This window comes from Pongo pygmaeus, chromosome 9 (assembly GCF_028885625.2).
Source record: "Pongo pygmaeus isolate AG05252 chromosome 9, NHGRI_mPonPyg2-v2.0_pri, whole genome shotgun sequence".
Taxonomy (NCBI): Eukaryota; Metazoa; Chordata; class Mammalia; order Primates; family Hominidae; genus Pongo; species Pongo pygmaeus.
In genome coordinates, this window is record NC_072382.2 from 104,461,881 (window position 1) to 104,467,299 (window position 5,419).

General features: G+C 39.7%; 1 non-coding gene across 1 annotated transcript; it reads right to left on the bottom strand.

Moving 5' to 3' along the window:
* Positions 1 to 4,722: 4,722 nt before the first annotated feature.
* LOC129009119 (U7 small nuclear RNA) lies at positions 4,723 to 4,784 on the bottom strand. The gene has a single exon (XR_008492658.1). It is a non-coding gene; the product is annotated as a U7 small nuclear RNA (small nuclear RNA).
* Positions 4,785 to 5,419: the final 635 nt, after the last annotated feature.

Sequence of the window (5,419 nt, forward strand, 5' to 3'; positions counted from 1 at the left end):
AGATCCCTGAGGAATCGCCACCCTGACTTCCACAATGGTTGAACTAGTTTACAGTCTCATCAACAGTGTAAAAGTGTTCCTATTTCTCCACATCCTCTCCAGCACCTGTTGTTTCCTGACTTTTTAATGATGGACATTCTAACTGGTGTGAAATGGTATCTCATTGTGGTTTTGATTTGCATTTCTCTGATGGCCAGTGATGATGAGCATTTTTTCATGTGTTTTCTGGCTGCATAAATGTCTTCTTAAGCAGCTGCCTTTCTTCTTTGTCACGTTTCTAACCTGCACTACTTATTTGAAGTTTTCAACCATTCGTCCTTCAATTCTCAGAGGAAATATTAAATTCCAGTTTACTCCTCCAAAGACATTTATTATTATTTTATTTTTTATTATTTGAGATGGAGTTTCACTCTGTTGCCCAGGCTGGAGTGCAGTGGCACAATCTCGGCTCATTGCAGCCTCCACCTCCTGGGTTCGAGTGATCCTCCCACCTTAGCCTCCTGAGTAGCTGGGACCACAGGTGGACATCACCACGCCCGGCTAATTTTTGTATTTTTAGTAGAGATGGGGTTTCACCATGTTGGCCAAGCTGATCTCGAACTCCTGACTTCAACTAATCAGCCTGCCTTGGCCTCCCAAAGTGCTGGGATTACAGGTGAGCCACCATGCCTGGCCTCTTCCAAAGGCATTTAGTGAGTATGTCCAAAAAGCCCTATAGAACCAAGAAAATAAAAAAACAAATCGTTGTTGCCAATTATTGACAAAATAATGACATCTTATTGTTTTAATTTGTATTTTTATGACTGCTAGGGAGATTTAACATTTTTACTTACATGCTTTTCTTTGGATTTTCTGTTCATATATTTAGCACATTTTTCTCTTAGGTTATTTTCTTTCTTTCTTATTGATCTTTAAAAGCTTTTATATTTACAAGGAAAATTGACTCTTTGTTATAGTCACTCCATACTCCATCTTTTCTCTTCTGGCTTTTAGATTTCCTATAATGCTTAAAGCATGTGTCTCGCATACTCAAAGATATAAGTATGTTCTCCTGAATATTTTTTAAATATTTTAAATATTTTCTTTCTTACATTTGGACATTTATTCTATCCAGAATTTAATTTTATACAAGGCATGAATAAGGAGCTAACTTATTTTCAGCATAACCAATTATCCCAGTATTATTTTTCAAACTAACCGTCAAGTTCCCAACAGAATTTAAAATACCACATTTGTCTTATATCAAGTTTTTGTATATATTTCACTCTTCCTCTTCACTCTCTTTCTTTTTATAGATTAATTGCTGAACTCTTGTTAAAATCCTTGTTTTGATTACAGGCCAAAGATTCTTCAGGTTCCTGTAACTGTGCATATGATTCAACTACTCAGCTGTCTAGACGTGTTCACTGAAAATGTGCTGTGGTGTTCCCTGAAGCCCTGGGAACTGCACATCACTGCGCAGCTCCTCTCAGAATAATGCCAGTGTGGTTTTCCGTCTCACTTCTATGTGGGCTCTTTCTACAGACTAATCCTTTCTAAATGTGATTTAATTAACCAGGAAGATGTTTGAAGGAAAGTAGTCTGGTTGTGCCTAACAGTGGGTGCTATTTCAATAAGGACATTGAACAGGCACACATGCATTAACATGTCAATTCATTCAATACTGAGCACCTACTATATAACAGGTACTACCCTAGACACTGGGTATACAATCATAATCAGAAGTCCTGGCCCTCATGAGGCAAGAAAGAGGAGACAGAAAATAAATACATTATTTTCTTTTTTGAGACAGAGTCTCACTTTTTCGCCCAGGCTGGAGTACAGTGGTGCGATCACAGCTCACTGCAGCCTTGACCTCCCAGGCTCAAGCGATTCTCGGGACCTCAGTCCCAGTCCTGAGTAGCTGGGACTACAGGCATGCACTACCATGCCCAGCTAATTTTTGTATTTTTTGTAGAGATGGGATTTCACCATGTTGGCCAGGCTGGTCTTGAACTCCTGGGCTCAAGCGATCCACCTGCCTTGGCAGATTGGTGATCTCTAAGTGGTGGGATTATAGGCATGAGCCACAGTACCTGACATATATATATATAAACATTCCTTAAAAACTTTATTTTTAACTGGGATATAACAAATACAAACTGAAGAACAGTTTAATTAACTTACATGTTTGTAACCAATACCCATATCAAGATAGAGAAAGGATATTTTCAGTCTTTCAGAAGGTTTCCTTGTTTCCCTTCTAAAAGTAATAACCCTCCAAAGATAACTATTATTCTGATTTGTATCAGTATATATTCATTTTTTGAGTGAAAGAGCCAGACAGAAAACACTACATTCCAAAGAAAAACAGTAATGGAATTATATGGGAGGTACTGTTTTGTGTTGGCTTCTTTCACTCAAAATTTTATCTGCGATTCACCATGTAGTTGCACGTAACTGAAATTTATTCTTCATTGTATTATATTCTGTATTATAAATATGCCATAATTTTTTAATTGTTCTCCTGGACATTTTATTGTTTCCAGTTCGGGGATATTGGGAATAAAGTTGCTATGAACATTCTTATACATATATATAACTGATCACATTACTAATTTCTCTGAACTCAGGAGTGAATTGGCTGAGTCAATTATATATTTTTTATATAGAAATTTATATTTTTTATTAGAAATTAAGAGTGAATTGGCTGAGTCAATTTTAAATATACATATACATTCTTTTGTATAGAAAGAATTCATATAGAAAATATATAAAGAACTTCCATAGATCAATAAGAAAATGATAGACAACACAACTTTTAAAAAATGTAGGCAACACGCTTGAACACAATAGCGTCTTCACAATACAGGCTATACAAATGGCCACAAAGCACATGAAAAGGTGCTAATTGAAATATGCACATTAAAACCACAGTTGAATACCACTACCCCAGATCACCAGAATGGCTAAAATTAAAAATGACTTGTCAATTTCAAGGGTTGGCAATGATTTGGAGCAGTTTGGAATTTCATACATTGCTGGTAGGATTGTAAATTGGCACAACCATTTTGGAAAATTGTCCTGTCTATTAAAGCCAAAATAAGCATGTCTTACAGCCACGTAGTGAACAAAATTTTTAAATTAAAAAACAAATAGTATATTAGAGGTCTAAGTACTGTGAAAAATAAAGGAAAGAAGGAAAATAAAGAGTGTGGAGAAAGGGTGGTGATATATCTTCAGTTAATTGGCATTTGCTACTTGCCAGCTTTAGTATAAGTAGTGGAGGATATAAAAGAGGAATAAGATAAGATGTCTCCCCTGAAAGAGTCCCCCCAAAAAGATGGGCATGTAACCAACTAATTGTGGTATCATAAGATGAGTGCTCTTGTCTCTACTAGGTGTATGCTATGAGAAGACACTAGGAAGGACTGGAAAATTATGACTGGGTCAGTCCATCTCAACTCTGAAACTGAGCAGTGGAGCACATGAGGAAGATAGGAAGACCGCAGAGCTTCAAGAAGGGAAATTGGGGCCAGGCTCAGTGGCTCACACCTGAAATCCCAGCACTTTGGGAGGCCGAGTCAGGCAGATCAGTTGAGGTCACAGGTTCGAAACCGGCCTAGGCAACATGGTTAACCCTGTTTCTACTAAAAATACAAAAAGTAGCTGGATGTGGTGGTAGGCACCTGTAATCCCAACTACTCAGGAGGCTGAGGCAGGGGAATCACTTGAACCCAGCAGGCAGAGGTTGCAGTGAGCCAAGATCACGCCACTGCCACTCCAGCCTGGGTGACAGAGCAAGACTGCTGGGGTCGGGAGTGGTGGCTCTCACCTGTACTTTAGGAGGTGAGGCAGAGACAGGAGGATCACTTGAGCCCAGGAATTAGAGACTAGCCTGGGCAATATGGTGAGACCATGTCTCTAAAAAAAAAAAAAAGCCCTGCGTGGTGGCATGCCTGTAGTCCCAGCTACTCAGAAAGCTGAAGTGGGAAGATGGTTTGAGCCTAGGAGGTTGAGGCTGTAGTAAGCCATGACTGCACCACTGCATTCCAGCCAGGGTGACAGAGCAAGACTCTGTATCAAAAATAAAATAAAATAAAATTTAAAAAAGGGAAATTGAAGGCATGAAGCCAGAGATAAAGTAGCTGAGTCTATGGGACCATGAGGGCTCATATATCTTAGTGGTTAAGAGCTCAGACAGGATGCAGACTACTTGAGGCAACATCCTGGCTGTGCCACTTACTGTGTGACCTTCAGTATATACCTCAACCTCTCTGTGCCTGTTTCCTCCTTTATAAATATAGTACCCCCTTCACAGGGTTGTTCTGAGGAGTACACGAATTAACACCTGTAAAACATATGGCAACTGGCACATAGGAAAGGCATTATTACTACAGTGAAGAAGAATGTGCTTCCTGGGTTACACAGCATGCTCCTTATACAAATTCAACTTTATAGCAATTGATCCATACTCACACGCAATGCTTTTTTTAAAAGGCCGAAATTCTGTATTAATAACGAGAACACAAAAGCAGCAAGTATGCAGCAAGACCAGGGTGCTATCAACAGGAAGCCATTTTATTTTCAGTCTTCAGTTGTCTCAGTTACCACTTGAATCTGGATCAGTCAGCACATGGGATATCAGTTTAATTTGTGCTTTTCCATTCTTTGTTGCCATCTAACAGTGTCTAGAAAGGGACTCAAGCAAAGGTCAGTGATAAAAGGGAGTCCACACTTTTTGGGGGCAGTCTAGTTTTCACCAGAAAACCCACTAGACAAATTCTAAAAGAGCCTTGACTGTGGAAGCTGAGGCTTTGATGGCTTAATTTGGATGCCAAGAGTTTTGTTTCATGTGTGTCCGTGTGAAGAGACCACCAAACAGGCTTTGTGTGAGCAATAAAGCTTTTAATCACCTGGTTGCAGGCGGGCTGAGTCCTAAAGAGAGTCAGAGAAGGGAGATAGGGGTGGGGCTGTTTTAGGGGCTTTTGAGCCAGAATGAGCCAGGAGAAGGAATTTCACAAGATAATGTCATCAGTTAAGGCAGGAACAGGCCATTTTCACTTCTTTTGTGGTGGAATGTCATCAGTTAAGGCAGGAACTGGCCATCTGGACGTGTACCTGCAAGTCACAGGGGATATGATGGCTTAGCTTGGGCTCAGAGGCCTGACATTCCTGTCTTCTTATATTAATAAGAAAAATAAAACGAAATAGTGGTAAAGTGTTGGGGCGGCGAAAATTTTTGGAGGTAGTATGGAGAGATAATGGGCGATGTTTCTCAGGGCTGCTTTGAGCGGGATTAGGGGCGGTGTGGGAACCTAGAGTGGGAGAGATTAAGCTGAAGGAAGATTTTGTGTTAAGGAGTGATATTGTGGGGTTGTTAGAAGAAACATTTGTCGTGTAGAATTATTAGTGATGGCCTGGATAAGGTTTTGTATGA